Source organism: Staurois parvus, unplaced genomic scaffold, assembly GCF_062004578.1.
Source record: "Staurois parvus isolate SC_StPar_1 unplaced genomic scaffold, SC_StPar_1.0 ptg001060l, whole genome shotgun sequence".
In the NCBI taxonomy this organism is placed as follows: domain Eukaryota; kingdom Metazoa; phylum Chordata; class Amphibia; order Anura; family Ranidae; genus Staurois; species Staurois parvus.
Genome location: NW_028318856.1, coordinates 565,581 through 588,391, shown reverse-complemented (window position 1 = coordinate 588,391; position 22,811 = coordinate 565,581). Strand labels below are relative to the sequence as shown.

The window sequence follows — 22,811 nt, the reverse complement described above, 5'->3', positions numbered from 1 at the left end:
TACGGACACCGCTGATCACGTGATACGGTAAACAGCCAATCACAGCGGCCATTTACCACGTGATCAGCTGTGTCCAATGACACAGCAGATCACCGGGTAAATGCAGTTTTCCAGTTATCGGCTGCACTTTCCTCACGCTGTCACAGTGTGAGGAAAGTACTACCGAGAACGGGCAATTGTCAGCGAAGGGATCGACACTGATCGTTAGGGCACTGATGGTACCACCCACCTGTGCCCATCTGTGCCTCCTATCTGTGCCTCCTATCTGTGCTGCCTATCAATGCCACCCATCTGTGCCTCCTATCAGTGCCACCCATCTGTGCCGCCTATCAATGCCACCTATCTGTGCTGCCTATCAATGCCACCTATCTGTGCTGCCTATCAGTGCAGCCTCATCAATGCACATCAGCGAAGTAAAAAAATTACCTGTTTGCAAAATTTTATAATAGAAACAAAGAAAAACTTTTTTTTTCAAATGTTTTGCTCTTTTTTTGTTTATAGCACAAAAAATAAAACCCCCAGCGGCGAGTAAAGAAAGCTCTATTTGTGTGAAAAAAATTATAAAAATTTCATGTGGTACAGTGTCGCATGACCGTGCAATTGTCATTCAAAGTGGGACAGCGCTGAAAGCTGAAAATTGGCCTGGGCAGGGAGGGGGTGTAAGTGCCCGGTAGGCAAGGGGTTAAACAACTCAAAATGAGCCAAGGCTCGGTTCACACTGCTGAAATCCCAAAGTCGTGCGACTTCCAATGCAATTTGGGAGCAAGGACATTTGTTTCCTATGTGCATTGACCACACTAAGCAGAGGAACATGACATGGTCAATTCTCTAGCTGTGCTGAGAACTCAGCCTGCTCTCCAATGATAAGATTTTTTCCTGTGATGCCCCTCCCTCCCTGCACAGCCACTTACTGGGAAGATCAGTGTGCTGCTGTTTCTTCTCCCCCAGCTCTTATGCAACTGATAATAGAGGGTAAGTGATCTCTTAAAAAATGTTTTTAGAGTGGGTTTTTTTTTTCTTTTTTTTTAAAACATAGCTATACACAAATGTTTTGCCTTTTCATTTCTATTTATAATCAGAATAGGTAGTTTTACAAGGTGAGGATTTACAATCACTTTATGTAATCATACTTGTATAGTAATATCCTGCCACCAGCAGAGCTCACATAATGTATGAGTTCTGATGAAGGGGGAGTGTCTGGGGAAAAAAAGACATTCTTCTACTGATTAGTTGAAAAAAACATTATTTTTCACCCCATTTTCTGAACAACACACGCCTCTTATCATGTACATCAATAAAGCCCTTTAATGAAGTATTTTCTCTACTCAAGTCTATTGGCTTGGGGCTTGGGATCACCTTTAGCTTCCTCTGTCCTTTTGCTTTGCCTCGTATTGCTACTGTTGCTTAACCCCTTGCCTGACCCTTTAAGAACGTGGATTATTCTACCGGTTACCACCTGACCTGACCACTTGCATGCAATACAGATTATTCTGTTGGTTGGTCGCTGCCTGCCATGACCCCTGCTTGGATAATGAATTCTGCCTTTGCCTGCTTCTAGCCACCCCTGATCATTGCATGCTTGGCACCCAGGCACAACTAGTTCATATTCTTAAACTGTCTTGAAGCCATCTATTATTTATTTATTTCAGGTACTTATATAGCGCCATCAATTTTATGCAGCGCTTTACATATATATTGTACATTCACATCAGTCCCTAACCCTCAAGGGGTGTCAATCTAAGGTCCCTAACTCACATTCATATACAAGGGTCAAATATACACAGGAGCCATTTAACCTACCAGCATGTCTTTGGAGTGTGGGAGGAAACTGGAGTACCTGGAGGAAACCCACGCAGGCACAGGGAGAACATGCAAACTCCAAGCAGCTGGTGCCAAACTGGTGGATTTGAACCAGTGAACCTAGTACTGCCAGGCGGAAGTGCTAACCATTTAGCCACTGTGCTGCCATATATTGAATACGGCCAAAATTGTAGTATTTCAAATATACCGTATTTGCCGGCGTATAAGACGACTTTTTGACCCTTGAAAATCTTCTCAAAAGTCGGGGGTCGTCTTATACGCCGGTACACATGTTTAGGGGGGCTGCGGCATTAAGTACAGGGGTTTGCAGGGGCTGATGTCTCTTACCTGGATCCAGTCCCACGACGATCCGGTCCAGGAAGCGCGGCGCCTCCTTCAGTTCGGCCACTGGATGTTCGTGCGGCTGCTCGGCTCCGCCTCCTCACCGGTGATTGGCCGCCAGAACTGTAGCTCAGGAAAGGCACACAGGCGGCCAATCACCGGCGAGGGGGCGGAGCCGAGCGGCCCCGCGAAAATTGAGTGCCGGAGCAGCAGGTAAGTGTTCTGTGTAGAGGTGCTGCTGCAACCACATATGCTGGCTGCAGCAGCACCATACGAGAACAGGGTCAGCAAGTCTCAGTGGGAGGAATAGTGCCCCATCATTGGTGTCACTGATACCAATGATGGGGCACTATTCCTCCCACTGACACCAACGATGGGGCACTATTCCTCCCCCCCACTGACACCAATGATGGGGCACTATTCCCCCCCCCCACTGACACCAACGATGGGGCACTATTCCACCCCCCACTGACACCAATGATGGGGCACTATTCCACCCCTCACTGACACCAATGATGGGACACCATTCCTCCCACTGACATCAATGATGGGGCACTATTCCTCCCACTGATACCAATGATGGGGCACTATTCCTGCCACTGACATCAATGATGGGGCACTATTCCTGCCACTGACATCAATGATGGGGCACTATTCCTGCCACTGACATCAATGATGGGGCACTATTCCTCCCACTGACATCAATGATGGGGCACTATTCCTCCCACTGATACCAATGATGGGGCACTATTCCTCCCACTGACACCAATGATGGGGCACTATTCCTTCCACTGATACCAATGATGGGGCACTATTCCTCCCCCTGATACCAATGATGGGGCACTATTCCTCCCCCTGATACCAATGATGGGGCACTATTCCTCCCACTGGTGTGCATTGGAAGAGGGGTAGTCTTATACGGCGAATATAGCCCAAACACTACATTTTAGCAGGAAAAGTAGGGGGGTCGTCTTATACGCCGGCAAATACGGTATGTAAATTTTTTAAAATATATTTTCCTTCCATGTGGGATACCTCGTGGCTTATTCATAGAGGTCCTGATGGAGCAAAGTTTTGAAGCAGAGCAGGTGGATTTTCCTTGTATCAGATAATATCAATACATTTTATTCTGGTTTTCTGGAAGTTGAGTGGCCTCATCCTTTGTATCCTATAACATTTAGTGTCTCCCTACCCCGGGGGTTGATGGCGTGCGTCGCAGTGCTGAAAATATAGCTCTGAACTTTAAGTCCTAGCAGCATCAAAGTACGGTAGGCAACCTAGCTTCAAGGGAGAGGTGGCGGCTGTGGGTGCAACTGCACAAAAGCCTTTCTATTTTTGTTGTGAAAAGATGCGTACCTGTTCACCTTACATGATGAAAGGCATTCTGTGTAATTACGTCATGTGACCAAATGTCAGGTACAGAAATATTTCAGAAGAAAATAACAGTACAGGTACTTATAACCTTTTGAATACATTCTGGGCGAGTCTGGCTCTTTCTATTTATACAATGTACAGTATGCATGGTACCAGGGTGGATTTGATTTAAATTACTAGTCAGTAAGGCTTGATGTAATCCTAGTTTTCTACATAAAGACTAATTCTTGCTGGTATAACTTTAATATACAAGTAGATGAAGATTTTTAGAATAACTTTCCATATTAGTTTTTTTATCCCCAGTTTAATAGGTTAATCATTCATATTTGGACAACTTTTCTGTTGTATTTAGGAAGGAGAAAAATAATCATTACCTTAATAATAACAATTTAAATAGATTTATTCATCTGAAACAATAACATTCCAGCAGATGTGATTTGCTTAAACATCCATGTTTGTTAACTAATTTGGCTAAACAAAATATATATATTTTAAGAAACTTAGACTGTCAGCCCCTCCCCCTCACACTTAGTTTCACTTTCTTCTTGTGCAGATCTATTCCACTCCAAACAATCAGAAAAATATTGTTTCTATTCTATTCACTGAACTTCTTGAACCTTAGCAGTGAAGGGGTTGATTCTGTATTCATAGGTTTGTAGAAGTTAGGATGAAGGTCTTTTTCTTAACTCTGTTCATGTTATAACATTTTTGCTGTGAAGAAGAGGCATGTGATCTCCGCTGAGTCAAATTCAGTTTTGAGAACTGCAAAAGTAAACCAATCATCTGTGATAATATCTTGTAGGCAGAGAAACTGCCCAATAATCTTACAGAAACCTCTGGAAGAGCATGACCTTGTGAATGGATTCATGGGATTTATTTACCAAAACAATTAAACATATACAGCCTTATTCTACATAATTAAAAAACTAATCTTTATTTCATGATGGAATAACCTTTGGATGGTAATATATTTTCCTCAAAAAGCATTTTATTCAAAAAAATCCGATTTAAATAAAAAAAATCCGATTTAAATTAAAAAAAAATCCGATTTAAATAAAAAAAATCTGTTTTTTTTTTTTTTTTGTTTTTTTTTAAATCATTGATTTTTATCCACCCTGCATGGTAGGGTGTATATACACAGATCAGCCAATAACATGACAACTCGCCATAACCCATCAAAGCATGGACTGCAAGAGACCTCTGAAGGTGCGCCGTGCTATATGGCACCAAGCTGTCAGCAGCAGATCCTTTCAGTCCTGTAAGTTTTTAGGTATCCGACTTGTTTTTCCAGCCAATCCCACAGATGCTCCGCTGGAATGAGATCCATAAAATTTGAAGACCAAACTCATTGTTGTGTCCTTCAAACCATCCTTGAATTCATCAGCCCAGGCCATCTTCTTCCATTGCTCTGTGGTCCTGTTCTGATGCTCACATGCCCATTTCAGGCAGTTTTGGCTGTAGACACGGGTCGGCATGGGCACCCTGACTGTTCTGTTCACAGCCTCATGCACAACAAACCGCGATGTACTATGTGTTCTGACCTATCAGAAGCATCTTTAACTTTTTTTCAGCAATTTGAGCTCCAGTAGCTTTTCTATTGGATCGGACTATACGGGCCAACCTTCGCTCCCCACTTGCATCAGTGAGCCTTGGCCACCTATGACCATCCCATTTTTTGTATTTTAATATTTGTTTTTAGTGTTTTTTTTTCACAGTTTCTGTTTAGCAGCAGTTACAAAATGTAATATTTAGATAGAATGGAACCTTTTTCTCGTGCTTTCTTTTTTTTTTTTTTTGAATCCAAACACACACAGGGTGTCAACCAGCAACAATACAAAACCTGACAGATCCTAAAGCTGTCCATCCACTGCCTGAATTTTGGCCAGTTCAGAGGAGTTGGCAGAAATTATAAAGCTGGCCGTGGACTAGAAGATTTTCAAACATTTGCATGAACATTTATGCAAAAGGTTCTTATTGAATGTCATTTGAAAGTGTTGCTAAACCTTGGACCCTGCAATCACTATATCTGGTCTCCCCGGACCCTGCATTCACTATATCCAGTCTCCCCGGACCCTGCATTCACTATATCCGGTCTCCCCGGACCCTGCATTCACTATATCCGGTCTCCCCGGACCCTGCATTCACTATATCCGGTCTCCCCGGACCCTGCATTCACTATATCCGGTCTCCCCGGACCCTGCATTCACTATATCCGGTCTCCCCGGACCCTGCATTCACTATATCCGGTCTCCCCGGACCCTGCATTCACTATATCCGGTCTCCCCGGACCCTGCATTCACTATATCCGGTCTCCCCGGACCCTGCATTCACTATATCCGGTCTCCCCGGACCCTGCATTCACTATATCCGGTCTCCCCGGACCCTGCATTCACTATATCCGCTCTCCCCGGACCCTGCATTCACTATATCCGCTCTCCCCGGACCCTGCATTCACTATATCCGCTCTCCCCGGACCCTGCATTCACTATATCTGGTCTCCCACAGTACAAACAACATGGAAATTTAATTAGTTTAGTAGATATAAACTGCTAAATACATTTTCTCATTAGCAGTGTATAGCAGTCTTGTGACTTCTATCAGTGTCCAGCAGAGCACATGTTAAATCTTGTAGGAGGAGTTTTCATTTTGCAGTAGGAGAATACAGAAACCCAGGCCTCTGTCTGGACAGTGCTGCTTGGCCCTGAGATGATCACATGCACTCTCCCAAGAAAAAAAAAAAAAACCTCTCTAGCAATACACACCAAACTGAGCGTGTGGAGAGTGTCTCCACACCATATGTCTTATCAGGAGATAAGAGGGGGACACTAGAAAAAGGAGAGGATCAGAGAAGACAGGATCAAACCAAATTTTTACACAATGCAGAGGGTTAACTCCTTAAGTTCCACAGTGAGTATACCAAGCATGCTTTACTGCATCTACAGACTGATTTTGCTGCTGTAGGTTTAGTAACACTTTAAAATAAATTAGATTTTGGAACACGTGGACTTTCCTGAATGAAAAACCACAAAGACTGGTCGAAATTTATTTGTACTAGATACAATTTCCATCCTGCAACTTCGACTTTTCTCATCACTGTGATTGGAAACGAATGTCGATTTGACCCCATTAATGATTAGAAAATCTAAAAAATGTTCTTAAAATGAAAAATGTTGAATAAAATTCTGCTAGTGCTTGGCCAGTCTAATGATGGTCCTGCAAGCTCAACTAAGTCCTCACGCACACGGGACGTTTTGATAACGCTGGTAACATTAGCTGTGTAAAGTCACGTTAAAAACGTGAGTTTTTCAGTTTTTTTTTTTCAGTGTTTTTGCGTTAACGGCGTGTTTAACGGCGTTTTCCGTGTTTGCATGTTTTAGTGGTTTTTTGGGGGTTTTTTTCCCCCCAAAAAATAATTTTTTTGGTAGAAAAAAGTCCAAAAATGGCAGTTTGCAGCGTTTTACCACGTTTTTCAGCGTTCGAGCGTTTTTACAGCTAAATAATCTTTAATCCACTAGTCCTGGGTTTTTTTTCCAGCCAAAATATGTTGATTACAGTCTTTGTGCATGGACACTAAATGTGATTACTCATTCGATTTACATTGAAGGAGCTGAACATTTGTCAGCTGAACAACGCCTGCAGGCACTATTAAAGTATTCTGACAACTGCCATTTGTGACTGTCAGGATATAATAGCCTGGCAGGGAGGATTCGTCCATGCGCACTGTTAGCATGGATGGTGGAATCTGTTAGCAGGGGCGGACTGACCATTTGGAAACTTGGGTAGGGCCCAGGGTCAGTAGGGGGCCCCATGAGATGCCCCTGGTACCTTTTTTTTTTTTTTTTTTTTTTTTTTTTTTTTTTTCATAGGCTTTTTTGAGTTTGGGCAAGGACACAGGGGCCCCATGATCCCCTATTGTCCGGGGGCCCCATGAGTTGTCAGTCCGCCCCTGTCTGTTAGATTTCTTCCGTTCTACCAGCAGGTTGAACAAAAAGAATCTGTTGGTGTATGGCCTGCTTTAATTTACCGATTAAATCTGTTTATTGCTATAGCTGAAAGCAATTGGTGGATTAGAAGAGAAGCCTTTGATCTGAAGACTAATCGTGCAATAAATTATCCAGTAAGGCGGGCTCTATTGGAGTTGGGGGATCTGTCCGCTGATCCCCGATGAGCAGGCAGATGGCTGGTCAGTGCTTAGTGGACACAGCCCACTCTCCTGTTGAGGTGTTTGGATGTAAATGGGGCATCTGTCCAATTACACCCGACCGCCGTCCAATCCGTTCCCCATCCGTCTGTTTTTAGCACGTAGGATCGAATCGGATGTAGGTGGGTGTGAACGGACACATGTCCATTTACACCCGCCGCTCCATAGAGCAGACTGGAGGGTCCGGGGCAAGAAGGAAAAGAAGGAAGGAAAGCGAACAGGGCGGGGGGGGTAAGAAGGAAAAGAGGGAAGGAAAGCGAACAGGGTGGGGGGGGGGCAAGAAGGAAAAGAGGGAAGGAGAGCCAACGGGGGGGCAAGAAGGTAAAGAGGGAAGGAGAGCAACAGGGCGGGGGGGGGGGGCAAGAAGGAAAAGAGGGAAGGAGAGCGAACAGGGCGGTTAACTGCGTTTATATGCATTTGCGTTTAGAAGCGTTATTTAACTATTCTTCATCATTTAACTATTTTTCATCATCAGAAATGCATGCAAAGCGTTTTCCATGTATTCAAATGGACCCGGTACACCAGCGCAGTCAGTTCCAGGTTTCGTGTGAAGGTAACAATGGTAGAATGAACCGCATTATGCTCATGATGGGATCCATAGTGAATACAACCAGAAAAGACAGGTCATCTCCACACATACTGCTCTCTCTGCTTCTGCTCTATTTCTCTCAAAATGTCTGAAATAGTTAATTTTTTACTATTTCTCAGTGCATTCTAGGCATTTGGGAGGGTCTCCTGAGGTTATCTTTTAAAAACGCTTATAAATGTAAACGCGATATGCAAACGTGGCTAAACTGACGTTTTTTAACCTACGTTTTCCAGCAGTCAGTTTCCATCATTCAGAAGAGTTTTCTAACACCCCGTGTACATGAGCCCTTAGCTTGTCGATCATCCTCTGTACAACCACAGTGTCCATGCATGGATTGACTTTTGGCCGATCCTGGCTGAACCAGACGAATTTCGATCCATGTACGGCTGGCCATGGTGATTTGCTCAGTTTTTGTCCATTTACAAACATCGAGTGTTTCATAGTAAGTGAAATCATGTGATAATGTTAATCAACCCTCATACAGGGAACACCTTGACAGGTTTTATAAATCCTTGGCCGTGTCACAGAAGAAATATACTTTTATTGGGGACACAATAATAATAAGGAAAACAATGATTCGTCAGTAAATCTGGAAATTGCTGAAAAAAGTTGGAGGATTTGTAGAGGAACATTTGACCTTCGAAACGTCTTGTACATTACAAATCCAGGAAGAATGTTTTATAGCAGAATAAATGTTCAAATATAGACTATAACAATACAATACAGAGCTATAGAAAAGGGAATGAACTTTTGACACATTGCGGATGGGGCATGGATGATCGTAAAATGCTTAGAAGAGAGAATGGGAGATGGAGAAGGAAAGAGCGTGAGATGGAGAGAAGAAATAAGGGAGGGGAGAGAGTACAAAAAAGGGAGATCGCATGAGGGAGGGAGAGAGCAAGAGGCAGAAATAATGGAGGAACGGTTGGGGGGTGAGAGGAGAGCAAGAAAGGGGGACACAGTGCAAGCAATAAGGGGGTGGGGGAAGAGAACAAGCTGGAAAGGGGGAGAGAAAGGGTGCGAGCCAACAAATGGGGTGGGGGAGCGAGCAAGCAAGAATAGAGAGAGCAAACCTAAAAGGAGAGAGAGCAAGCAGGAAAGGGAGCGTACAAGCTGGAAAGTAGGAGAGAACATGTGAGCAGTAAGGGTGAGAGGATGTGCGAGCAGGTAAGAGAGAGAGCAAGCAAGAAAAGGGGGGAGACAGAAAGCGAGCAGGAAAGGGAGGGGGAGAGCGAGCGAGCAGGAAAGGGAGGGGGAGAGCGAGCGAGCAGGAAAGGGAGGGGGAGAGCGAGCGAGCAGGAAAGGGAGGGGGGGAGAGAGCGAGCAGGAAAGGGAGGGGGAGAGCGAGCGAGCAGGAAAGGGAGGGGGAAAGGGAGGGAGAGCAAGCGAGCAGGAAAGGGAGAGAGCGAGCAGGAAAGGGAGGGAGAGAGGGCAGGCAGGTAAGACTGAGAGAGCGAGCAAGAAAGGGGGGCAGAAAGGAAGTAGGAAATGGGGAGAAGGTGAGAGAGCAGGAAAGGGAGGGGGAGTGAGCGAGCAAGAAAGGTGCGGGAAAGGGGGGGAAAGAGTGCAAGCAGGAGAGAGAGCAGGAAAGGGGGAGAGTGGATGAGCAGAGAAGGGGGATAGAGTATGTAAGCAACAAAGGGGGAGAGAAGGAGCACATGGGTAAGGATTAGAGAGCAAGCAAGAAAGGGGGCAGTGAGTAAGCAGGAAAGGAGTGAGGTGGGAGCTTGTGAGCAGGAAAAGGAAAGAGAGTGAGCAAAAAAGGGGGAGATGGTGAGCAAGCAGGAAATAGATAAAATGCAAGCAAGAAATGTGTAGGAGGTAAGCAAGCAGGGGAGAGGGAGCGTGCAGGAAAGGGGGGAGAGAGCAAGAAAGAGAGGTAGAGAGGGCACAAGAGCAAGATAGGGGGAAAGAACAAGTAAGAAAAGGGGAGAAGAGAGCATGAAAGGAGGGGAGGGAAGCGAGAAGAGGGCAAGAAAGAGGAAAGGAGGAGAGGGGAGGGAGAAGAGAGCAAGAAAGAGGAAAGGAGGGGAGGGAGAAGAGAGCAAGAAAGAGGAAAGGAGCGAGAGGGGAGGGAGAAGAGAGCAAGAAAGAGGAAAGGAGCGAGAGGGGAGGGAGAAGAGAGCAAGAAAGGAGGAGAGGGGAGGGAGAAGAGAGCAAGAAAGGAGGGGAGGGAGAAGAGAGCAAGAAAGGAGGGGAGGGAAGCGAGAAGAGGGCAAGAAAGAGGAAAGGAGGAGAGGGGAGGGAAAAGAGAGCAAGAAAGAGGAAAAGAGCAGGAAAGAGAGTTGGAGGAGATTTTCCTGCTGCCTTGGCTTGACTACTTTCTCTAACCTGGACCAAGCCCATACATAAGACTGGATCATATGAATTCCTGATCTTCATACCTCTTCCAGGTCAGAGGCTCAATGTATTGGATCAGCATGGCAGCCAAGCATTTGGCATTTTCAGCAGGTTAGCTGTAGCAGGCTCTGCATCCTCTTGTTGGTGGTTCCCTTTAAATATGTTGTGACTTTACACGTCTGATATTAGAATAGTGTCTCCATCACAGTGAATTGGGATATGTAAATGGTGCCGCTCCTTTCATCAGACACGGACCTTGGAACAAGGCAGATTGTTGGAAAAACAATAACCGTCTGACATCCGCGTTTTGTGTGAATTTTAGGGACATCTTACGTGATAGTTTGCAGGTCATTTGGCAGATAACCTGTTTTCTCCATGTGCATGAATGACCCCATTCATAGGAAAGGAAAGTCGTGTTTTATAAAGATCTGTATGTCTTTATTTCGGTCAGCCTGTCCCGGATCTCTGGTAGGAGTCATCTCCGTGTGTTTTCTGCATAGGTAATTGCCAGTTCCTTGGTGGCTAGAGCAAACATCGCAACTGACTCTGTGATACCAATAACCAGAATAACCTGCTCCCTGCTTGTTGGGTGACCCATGGCCTGCCTGCAGGTTCCTTCGTTCTCTTACGTTCATCGAAGGACACCACAGAAATCTTGATCTCTTTCCGCTAAGATGGCACCATAACCCAATGGCCACCACATCTGGTCAGCTGCAATGTATTACATTCCTGTTCTTGGGTTTAGATCCGCTTTATTCAAAAATATGAAAAAAAGCCAAAAAGTAAAAAAAAAAAACATTCAGGTGTCAGGATTGCCTCCTGAACACCTGGAAACCACTGCTCTACTGCCCTCTGAAAGGCAATCCACTGCAAGTCACTTTTTCCAGACTGCTGCTCTTGCGAAAGGGACCTAAAAGTAGAACCTCCCCTTTTTTTTTTTTGCTTCCTTTCTTTTGCTGCATTACTAGCCTTCATTCCTAAGCTGTCCCTAGCAGCACGTCTTCTCTGCCACCTCCATGCTTTCTTCCTGTGCCCCACTTTGCTATAGGACTTTTTTTTTTTTTTCTTTTTTTGCCAAATGGCAGTTATACATTGCGGGACCACACCAAAACTGTGAGCCAAGCATTGTGGTGTGGTCCCAATGATCTCAATGGGCAAACCTGAGTTAAAAACCTCCACCTCTGCGGCATGTTTACACCCCTGTCAGACTGCCCTGTTTGTGTGGGTGGCAGTAAAACTGCGGCTCAGCCACCTTTTTATTACCGCTACCTGGCTGCCCATGTGAAATAGGCCTAAGGGCTGGTGCAACCAGATTGATTGGATTGCCTAGGCTTGCACTCAAATTACAATTTGATTTTTTTTTTTTATTGAAATGAGATTGTACAGGGGTTATGCAATCGGATTGTAGTGTGTATGGTCACCCTAAGATGATCAAACCATTGTATACATAAAGCAATTCCTGTACCCGAAGGCTATGATATCATGTTTTTTCTGCTGAATATGTTATGATTGTTTTCTACTGTTTATGGATTGGTGTTTCATCTGAACGTTTGCCATGTGTAGTCTCGTCACTGAGCACCGACTATCAACAGACGTAGAGGAATAGACACACTCTAATCCCTTTCTAACCGCATCCGGTACAGGACATGGGCACCTTGATTCCTGGCAGAGGAACGTTGTGTAATCTTGTACTGTAAACTCCAATCATTAGCCATGCAAAACAGACAGCGGACAATGGAGGCCTTGTGTCTATAGAACACGTAACGTGAGAACCAAGAAACCTATGACTAGACATGGCACACAGATGGACCGGAGTGTCATAGTCGTCAAGAAGTGCGCTTTGGGAACGGTTATGGCTTCTTTTACATAGGAGCAAATTGTATTTGATAAAGAGTAAACAGGTGGCGCACACACCTAGTGTATTATCCAACGTTTATTCAAAGGTATAAAAGACAAAAACATACAGATGAAGCATGAAGCAAGAAGATGGCCACAGCGGCGGGCAAGGTGTCCCAACGGTCATTGCGGTCAAATATCTGACGCGTTTCGGGGACGAGTCCTTTTCCTCAGAGCTGCTGACCAGCCAACGGCAATCAGCAGGTGGCCTGGAGCATGACCAAAAAAGAACCCAATTGTATTTGACATCAGTGATGAGCTCAGGTGTGTTCGGTGGGCTGTACCGGGGTACTCCCCATAACCACGTGTGTACAATGGGTGGGTATATGTATGGCTGCAGGGTGCGGAATGCCTGGCAGCAGATCCATAATAGTATTTTTTAAAGGCTGTAACGGAACCGACCCCAGCCTGGGCTGAGTACTTCCATTAGAATACGACTTCCCCGTCCGAACACCAACAGACACCGCAGATTTGAAGTCAGAAAGTAGAACACAGATACAAGATATATACACTCAGGGGACAATCCCCCCTCCCTGCATAATGTCATAAGGCGGGGCAATCTACATTTAGTAACAAGAGACACACAGGTGGTAAAACTTCACACCAGCAGACAGTCCCATCAGAAGGGACTGCTGCTGGAGACACCCCCCCCCCCCCAAGCTAATACATAAACACATACATCCCATAATAGTTTGCTCCCAAGCAAGACACACAATAGAACAATGGGATGCAACCACATAACACCAAACAATCCACAACCCCCACCCCACCTATCTCCTAGACATGTTTACACAATATTAGGACAGATCACCCTGTACCCCTAACAGGCACAGGGTGACTTACACATAATAGGGATATGGGGAGCTGAGACAGGGGTCTCCCCACCTCTCCAAAATGAGCTGGGTTCCTTGGGCCCCCCACCCAAAGTGATTCCCGTCACAAAGACTATTAGTGTAAGTATCTAAATTTGACCTGGCATCTACTTCTGACACTCCCTGTACAGCAGAGCTCAGAATGGGAGAGGAAGAAGCAGTGCAAGGAACCAATCCGCAAATGTGGTGACAAAAGCATTCTGATAGGAGGAGGGAGTAAGGTAACAGAGAGATGCGCTCATTACTATGCTGCTTCTCCTTTCACTGTCCAGTCACAGGTTGGGGGTACGTCCGGGATGACCTTGGCTCAGAGGGTGTGGGTTGAAGGATGCTATCCATTAGACTGAGGACATCTAGTGGCAGAAAAGAGTGTACTGCAGGGGGTAGATCTCTGAAGGTGATTATTGCAGCAAGAGCTGGTTTGGTTAATTTTATTTCTTAACCTCTTGGCGCCGGCCGAACGCAAATGTATGGCCTCCTGGCGTCTGGGTCTAGACGCTGAGTGGCCGGACATATGCATTCTATTAAAAAAAACGTGCTGAGAGTGCGCACCAATGTTTTTCCCGATCATGTGACTCTAAACCCTTCCCTGAAACCCTTAAAGGGCCAGGAGGCGCTGGCGCCAAGGGGTTAATGGGCTATTCATTTTATCCTGTTATCTTTGACTGGAGTTGGGCTTGAAAATACGTACAAAAATATTTTCATGATTTTGAGGGATTAGGCTGATCTTCAGGTTTCGACACTTGAGAGTACAAAGCAGGAGAAAAGTCAGACGTTTTCATCCTTCTGTTTGTTCTGGGATAGCAACTCAAGAGTTGTCAAAGCGAAGGATCAGCTTGAGGGCCAAGCAACTAGAACTTTCAGAAGGAAACAAAGGCAAAGGTTGCTTTCAAGTTTCTCTTTTTAACCGGGTGAAATGCAGGAACACGATTGGGGAACAAGGATGCAACGCTGTGACCCCATAACAGGACGTGCATGGTCATGGTAGGATCCCCTGGTACTCTGTTAACGAAAGTTGCAGAATTAGGAATATTGAAAATGTATTTTTAAAATGGCATTTATATTTTAAAGCACATATGAATTTTTAATAAATATATAATACACACACATACAGTGCCTTTTGAAAAAGTATTCCTACCCCCTTGAAATTTTTCACATTTTGTCATGTTACAACCAAAAATGTAAATGGGATTTTATGTGATAGACCGACACAAAGTGGCACTTAATTGTGAAGTGGAAGGAAGACGATAAATGGTTTCCAAAATGTTTTGTAAATCTGTGAAAAGTGTGGCAGCATTTATATTCAGCCCCCCAGGAGTCAATACTTTGTAGGACCATCTTTCGCTGCAATTATATCTACAAGTCTTTTTGGGGATGTCTCTCCCAGCTTTGCACATCTAGAGAGGGACATTTTTGCCCATTCTTCTTTGCAGAATCTCTCGAGTTCTGTCAGATTGGATGGAGAGCGTCTGGGAACAGCAATGTTTCAAGTCTTGCCACAGATTCTCAGTTGGATTTAGGTCTGGACTTTGTCTGGGCCATTCTAACACATGAATATGCTTCGATCTATACCAAGGGTCTCCAAACTTTCTAAACAAAGGGCCAGTTTACTGTCCTTCAGACCGAAGGGGGGCCACACTGTGGCCATTGGGAGTAGAAAAGGTCCCGTGTCAGTGGAGTAAACCATGTCTTTGGTGTTAGTTGGAGGAACTGTGCCCCATCGTTGGTGTCATTGGAAGGAATTGTGCCCCATCTTTACTGTCATTGGGAGGAATTATGCCTCATCATTGGTGTCAGTGGATGAAAATAGTGCCCCAAGGGCCAGATAAAAGCAAGCAAAGGGCTGCAGTTTGGAGACTACTGATCTAAACCATTCCACTGTAGCTCTGGCTGTATGTTTAGAGTCGTTGTCCTGCTGGAAGGTGAACCTCCACCTCAGTCTCAAGTCTTTTGCCAACTCAAACAGGTTTTCTTCTAAGAATGCCCTGTATTTGGCTCCATCCATCTTCCCATCAGCTCTGACCAGCTTCACGGTGGGAATGGTGTGGTCAGGATGATGTGCAGTGTTAGTTTTCCGCCACGCATAGTGTTTTGCTTTTTGGCCAAAAAGTTCAATTTTGGTATCATCTGACCAGAGCCCCTTCTTCCACATGTTTGCTGTGTCCCCCACATGGCTTCTCACAAACTGCAAACAGGACTTCTTATGGCTTTCTTTCAGCAATGACTTTCTTCGTGCCACTCTTCCATAAAGGCCAGATTTGTGGAGTGCATGACTAATAGTTTCCCTGTGGACAGATTCTCCCACCTGAGCTGTGGATCTCTGCAGTTTCTCCAGAGTTCTCATGGGCCTCTTGGCTGCTTCTCTGATTAATGCTGTCCTTGCCCGGCCTGTCAGTTTAGGTGGACGGCCATGTGTTGGTAGGTTTGCAGTTGTGCCATACTCTTTCCATTTTCAGATGATGGATTGAACAGTGATCCATGAGATGGTCAAAGCTTGGGAGATTTTTCTTATAACCTAACCCTGCTTTATACTTCACAACTTTATCCATGACCTGTCTGGTGTGTTCCTTGGCCTTCATGATGCTGTTTGTTTACACACAGGGGGACTCTATTTACTAATTAGGTGACTTCTGAAGGCAATTGGTTCCACTAGATTTTAGTTAGGGGTATCAGAGTAAAGGGGGCTGAATACAAAAAGCACGCCACACTTTTCAGATATTTATTTGTTAAAAATTTTTGAAAACCATTAATCATTTTCCTTCCACTTCACAAGTTTGTGTCCTTCTTTCACATAAAATCCCAATAAAATACATTTATGTTTTTGTTTGTAACATGACAAAATGTGGAAAATGTCATATATAAAAATATATATAAAAATTGTGTAGTTGCTCCTTAATCTTCCTAGTTTCCCTGATTTCCGTATTTTAGTATGGAATGGAGCAACATTGTTGGTGGAGAGGAAGGGTTGTGACTGGACTGCAAATCTAATTTTGGGAACATTTGTTTTCTGCAACATAAATAGGTTATAAATAGTCTGTATTGTGCTATTGAATTATAAAAATAAAACAAAAGTGCACTGCCCCAGATGGTCAGGTCAAACCATGGGGGCACTTTCAGTCCTGTGTCATAAAACCTCAGTGTTAGACCAAGAAGTATTGGGGTTTCCTTTGTTATGAAAGGCTCATTTACTGGGTGCTCCACACATTTCCAGCTGGATCAGCACCCCACCATTTTTTTGCAGTAGGGTATGTTGGGCTGGTTAGAAAATGTCTGATTTACTAATATTCTGATGAAATAATTGATAGTATCTGGGTATGATATGTAGTTGGCTTGAGGCATGCTTATGCTGGTCATGTATAAATTCAATCATTTGGTCTTATTTGTTTTAGTTCAATTTTTTCCACAAGAAAGAATGAAATGGATAATACACTGTTTTGGATCAAACACTGGGCAACAGAATCCCCCAATAAATACGGCAGAAAATCCAATAACTTGGGTTGGATTGCTTGACGGGGTTCCTGGTTTTCTATCCATTCTACTAGATCACCAATATTCTTTCAATTTATTACATCGAATCCAACCTGGAAAATCGTTTTCTAAGTCAATTGAATTAGGTCAGCCCTTATCCTCCAGGGTTCTATAAAACACTAGGGTTCTTACATAGGTTGCTGACTGACCTTCCATTTGATGGTACCTGGATAGTTCTGGGGCCACCGTCACATGGCAATATTACACCAATGATCTTCTTTGTCGTTTGTAGGATAGCATTCTAACCACCACTGTAAAGGCTGTATTCCTCCCACTGGCAACGTATATAAGGGGCATTCTTCCCACTGGCCACCAATGTAAGGAACATTCTTCCCCCTGGGCACCAATGTAAAGGACATTCTTCCCACTGATCACAATGTAAGGAGCATTCTTCCCACTGACCACCAATGTAAGGAGCATTCTTCCCACTGATCACCAATGTAAGGAGCAATCTTCCCACTGACCACCAATGTAAGGAGCATTCTTCCCAATGACCCCCAATGTAAGGAGCATTCTTCCCACTGACCACCAATGTAAGGAGCATTCTTCCCACTGGCCACCAATGTAAGGAGCATTCTTCCCACTGGCCACCAATGTAAGGAGCATTCTTCCCACTGGCCACCAATGTAAGGAGCATTCTTCCCACTGACGACCAATGTAAGGAACATTCTTCCCACTGATCACCAAGGTAAGGAGCATTCTTCCCACTGGCCACCAATGTAAGGAGCATTCTTCCCACTGGCCACCAATGTAAGGAGCATTCTTCCCCCTGACCACCAATGTAAGGGACATTCTTCCCACTGATCACCAATGTAAGGAGCATTCTTCCCACTGGCCACCAATGTAAGGGACATTCTTCCCACTGATCACCAATGTAGGAGTATATTTCCTACTGACCACCAATGTAAGGAGCATTCTTCCCCCTGGGCACCAATGTAAGGAGCATTCTTCCCACTGACCACCTATGTAAGGGACATTCTTCCCCCTGGGCACCAATGTAAGGGACATTCTTCCCCCTGGGCACCAATGTAAGGGACATTCTTCCCCCTGGGCACCAATGTAAGGGGCATTCTTCCCCCTGGGCACCAATGTAAGGGGTATTCTTCCCCCTGGGCACCAATGTAAGGGGCATTCTTCCCACTGGCCACAAGTGAATTGATTTAACCACTTGAGCTCTGGAAGGTTTTACCCCCTTCATGACCAGGGCATTTTTTGCTATTTAGTACTTCTCTACTTTAACTGGTAATTGCGCAGTCATGCAATGCTGTACCCCAAAAAAAAAATGTTTTTTCACACAAAGAGAGCTTTTTTTTGGTAGTATTTGATCATCACTAGGTATTTTTTATTATATAAACAGAAAAGACCACAAATATTGAAAAAATAACCCATAAGTGGTTAAGAGAAGTATGGAAAACCTTAAAAAAAAAAACAAATCATACTTACCTAGGTGGATGCAGCATCGGTCCAATGCAGCTGCCCCCACGCCGGCTCTAGGGGCGCAAACTCAACGATCACACGACCGCTGATCGCTGAGTTCTCAGTGCCGCGGAGAGCGGTGACCATCGGCTTCATCACGCTGTCAGCTGAAATCGGGTCACAGAAGTGTAGAACGAACTGCACTCCTGTGATCCACAGAAGTACAGCCATAAAAGCTTTGGCTGTACTTCTCCTTTAAGCAAGGGAGTCCTGAAAACGATTTCAAGGTTTCCTCTGGGATATAAAGGATGGGAAATGCTGAATTGGGTAACAGTGGGGTTGCCTTTATTCTTTCAGTCTTTTTCATACTGGAGATTGAGTCTTTCCTGACAATTGCTAGGTTGGATATATAGCACCCTGTGCTGTTTGCCTTGCCTTGGCCTATTGTTCTGTAACCTTTATCACACTTGCTGGAATGTATGTTTAACAAGGGTGGTTTTATTGTATCCTTCAGCCCTTGTACTGAAAACACGCTGTGATTTCTGCTTTCCATTGCTTTCTTTTTCTGGTGGATATGGCAAGGGTCAGCAGCACCTTTTTTTGTCTTCTGCCTCTGTCTCTCGGTTGCATGTGACCAGTCTGTAGGATGACGCTCATAACACAAATTCGGTATTTTAGGTATAAATGTTACAGAAGTTCCAGGAAATGTTACAAAAACTAAAACTGGCAACAGATGCATTGAAATTCAACCTGTTCAGCAGGGACAGGCCAAATTTTGATCCATTTTTGGCCGTTCCCTTTCGTGTTACACAGCCCAAATGGAAGATTTTTTTCATATGTTTATGTAGTGTTAACCGCTTCCCCTCCACCCTATAGCAGATATACTGCTACAGGGCGGCAGGGGTGTGCAAAATTACGTGTATATATACATGATTTTGCCTTCCCAGGTAGGGGGCACACGTGTGCTCTACTCTCACCGCCATTCGCAACCTCGGCTGTCAATCACCAGGTCCCGGCCGGTGATTAGTCGCCGGCACTCGGTAATCGCTGAGTATTACCGACGGGGGAGATAAACACAGATCTCTCCCCTGTCAGCTCCTGCATAGCAGAGCCATACAAAACGGTGTGCTTACAGTGAAGGGCACACACAGCACATAATGTGAAACAGCACATAGTTAACCCTTTGATCGTCGCAGATGTTAACCCCTTCCTGTCCAGGGCCATTAGTACAGTGTCAGTGATTATTATTATTATTACTGATCACTGTATTGGTGTCAATGGGGATGTTGGTGACACCAAGTCAGTTCCCCCCAGTGTCAGAATGCCCACCTCAGTCCTGCTTTAAGTCGGTGATTGCCCTATCCGCGCCGCCATTTGTGGCCTCGGCTGTCAATCACCGGCTCCCGCCCTGTGATCACTCGCCAGCACCCGGTGATCGCTGAGTATTACCGACGGAGAGACCTGTGTATAAGCAACACAGATCCCTCCCCTGTCAGCTCCTGCACACTGCTTTGTATGGCTCTGCATAGTGAAGGATACACACAGCACACGGTTAACCCTTTGATTGTCCCAGATGTTAACCAATTCCTGCCTAGTGCCGTTAGTACAGTGTCAGTGCTTATTATTACTGATCACTGTATTGGTGTCAATGGGGAAGTTAGTGACACCAAGTCAGTCAGTTCCCCCCCCCCCCCCCCCCCCCCCCCTCCGCTGTGTCAGAATGCCTGCCGCACTCCTGCTAAAAGTCGCTGATTGCCGCCATTACTAGTAAAATAAATAAATAAAAGATGCCAGTATCTATACCGCCATTTGTAGACGCTATAACTTTCACTTAAACCAATTAATTTACACGTATTGGGATTTTTTTTTTTTAGCAAAGACATGGAGCAGAATACATTTTGGCCTAAATTTATGATGAAATTTGATTTTTAAAATTTTTTCACTGGACATGTTTAATAGCGAAAAGTTAAAAATATTGTATTTTTTTTTTCCTCAAAATTGTTGGTCTTTTTTTGTTTTTATAGTGCATAAAAAATTAAAACTGCACAGGTGATCAAATATCACTGGAAGAAAGCTCTAATTGTTGGGAAAAAGGACATAAATTTCACTTGGGCGCAGCGTTGCATGACCGCACAATTGTCAGTTAAAGTAACGCAGCGCCATATCGCAAAAAATGGCCTGGTCAGGAAAGGGGGTAAATCCTATGGAGGGCGAGGGGTTAAAGTGATACTACTTACACAATTGCAGGTAAAAGTACAGAAAATTTGACTGTTAGACTGTTTGACTGTTAGAGAAGTCGATTCCCTATCACAGCCCCATCTCTCCTCCTTGCACATCATAAAACTTTCCTCTTCTGGGAATGTGTAGCTGCTGTCTGTGCTGGCCCAGCTACTCTTCCCCTCCCCCTACCTTCCTAGCTAACCTTTTATGTAGCTTTTGGGGGAGAGGCGTGAAGGAGAATAAATACTGTAGAATGTCAACGGAATGACAGGTCTGAGTCTGTTAGGGCTGCGGACATCACATTCAAGATGGCAGCTGTAAGCAGAGGGCTTCTGGTTCTGTACAAAAGGGAGGCATAAAATATGTTAAATGTACATTATGTGAAGATTTTTGTTGACATGAGGGGCGTCTTTTTACGTTCAAATATTTTAAAGCCTTCTACGTACTAAACAGATACTAGTTTTCTGTGCGCACTGTTGAGCTGAATCAACCATATACTGTATGTATTGGAATCTTTGATGGTTCCCCACAGTAATCTGTTTCCTCTCCCTCACAAAAAGCCATAACAAAGGAGTTGTACTGTCACTGGGCTGCCTTCTTATATTTTATTATTGTTATTGTTCTTTTTGGTGAATATCAACACAAACAACATCAATGTGGATTAACAAACCGAGGGATTGCAGTGGTAATATATTTTCATTGAAATCAGGGGCGTAGATAAGGTGGGGATAGGGGGGTCCAAGCACCCCCAGGGCATCTGTGGTTAAGCCGCTGGCCACAGGAAGCACTGCAGCCCCTGCTGCCTCCTGTCAGACCTCAGAGACAGGCAGTTCTGGGAGAGAGCCAAGCGGTTGGGAGAGGAATTCTCTCCTTGAAGGCTCCAGCTCTGCTTAGGTCACGTAACACACTGGAGGAAGGACTCGCTATGGACTGCTATGTCCAGTCAATGGATTTTTTTTTTTTGGGGGGGGTTGTACTGGGGAAGTGGGAGAAGTAGATCTGTGGGGAGCTGTACTACGGGGAAGGAGATCTATCCTGGGGGGGAGATCTGTTCTGGAGAAGGAGATTTACCCTGGTGAAAATGATCTGGAATAGGGGGAGAGCTGTACTCAGTAGGGTCTATACTGGGGGGGGGGGGGGGGATTTACCCAAAGCAGATATCTGTACTTGGGTGAGAGCTGTAGTGGGTTAAAGTGTGTACAGGGGAAAGGAGATTTACCTGGGGGGTGGAGGGAGATCTGTACTAAGGAGGGAGAGGTCTGTACTGGTGGAAAGGTAATTTTACCTTGGAGGGAGAAGAGCTGTACTGGGTAAGGTCTGTAATGGGGAAAGGAAATTTACCCTGGGGGTAGAGGTAGATCTGTACTAAAAGGGAATAGCTCTGTACTGGGGGGGGGAAGGAGATTTACCCTGTGGGGGGGGGAGATTTCTACTGGGTGGGGGGACTGTACTGGGTAATGTATGTAATTGTGGAAGGAGGTTTATCCGGGGGAGAGATCTATACTGGGGGAGAGCTGCACTGGTTAAGGTTGGTACTGGGGGAAAGGACATTTACCCTGGGGGTAGAGGTAGATCTGTACTAAGAGGAGATAGATCTGTACTAGGAGGGAAGGAGATTTACCCCGTGGGGGGGGCGGGAGGCGGGGGAGATTTCTATGGTGGGGGAGCTGTGCTTGGTAATGTATGTAATCGGGGAAGGAGGTTTACCCGGGGGAGAGATCTGTGCTGTGGGACTGGGGGAGAGCTGCACTGGTTACGGTCGGTACTGGGGGAAAGGACATTTACCCTGGGGGTAGAGGTAGATCTGTACTAAGAGGAGATAGATCTCTACTGGGAGGGAAGGAGATTTACCCTGGGGGGGGGATTTCTACTGGGGGGAAGCTGTGCTTGGTAATGTATGTAATTGGGGAGTGAGGTTTACCCGGGGGAGAGATCTGTACTGGGGGAGAGCTGCACTGGTTAAGGTTGGTACTGCATGAAAGGACATTTATCCTGGGGTGGAGATCCCTACTGGAGGGAGAGCTGTACTGGGTAAGGGCTTTACTGTGGGGGAAAGGAGATTTATCCAAGGGGGAGATGTACACTGGGGGGGGGGTGAGATCTGTATCTGGAGGCTCTGATTGAATTATATGAGAGGTATTAGCATTCATAAGTTGTCAGCAACCACACTAACCTGAAATGTAAGTGGAGTCTACATTTAGGGACTTGTACACACCCTGTCCAGGTGCATTTT

At 45.1% G+C, this 22,811-nt stretch overlaps 1 protein-coding gene across 1 annotated transcript in view; it reads left to right on the top strand.

Annotated features, from left to right (window-relative positions):
• Nucleotides 1–22,811, top strand: part of LOC149440673 (post-GPI attachment to proteins factor 6-like) — an 85,199-nt gene that overhangs the window by 9,226 nt on the left and 53,162 nt on the right. The gene's annotated exons all lie outside the window — the stretch shown is intronic.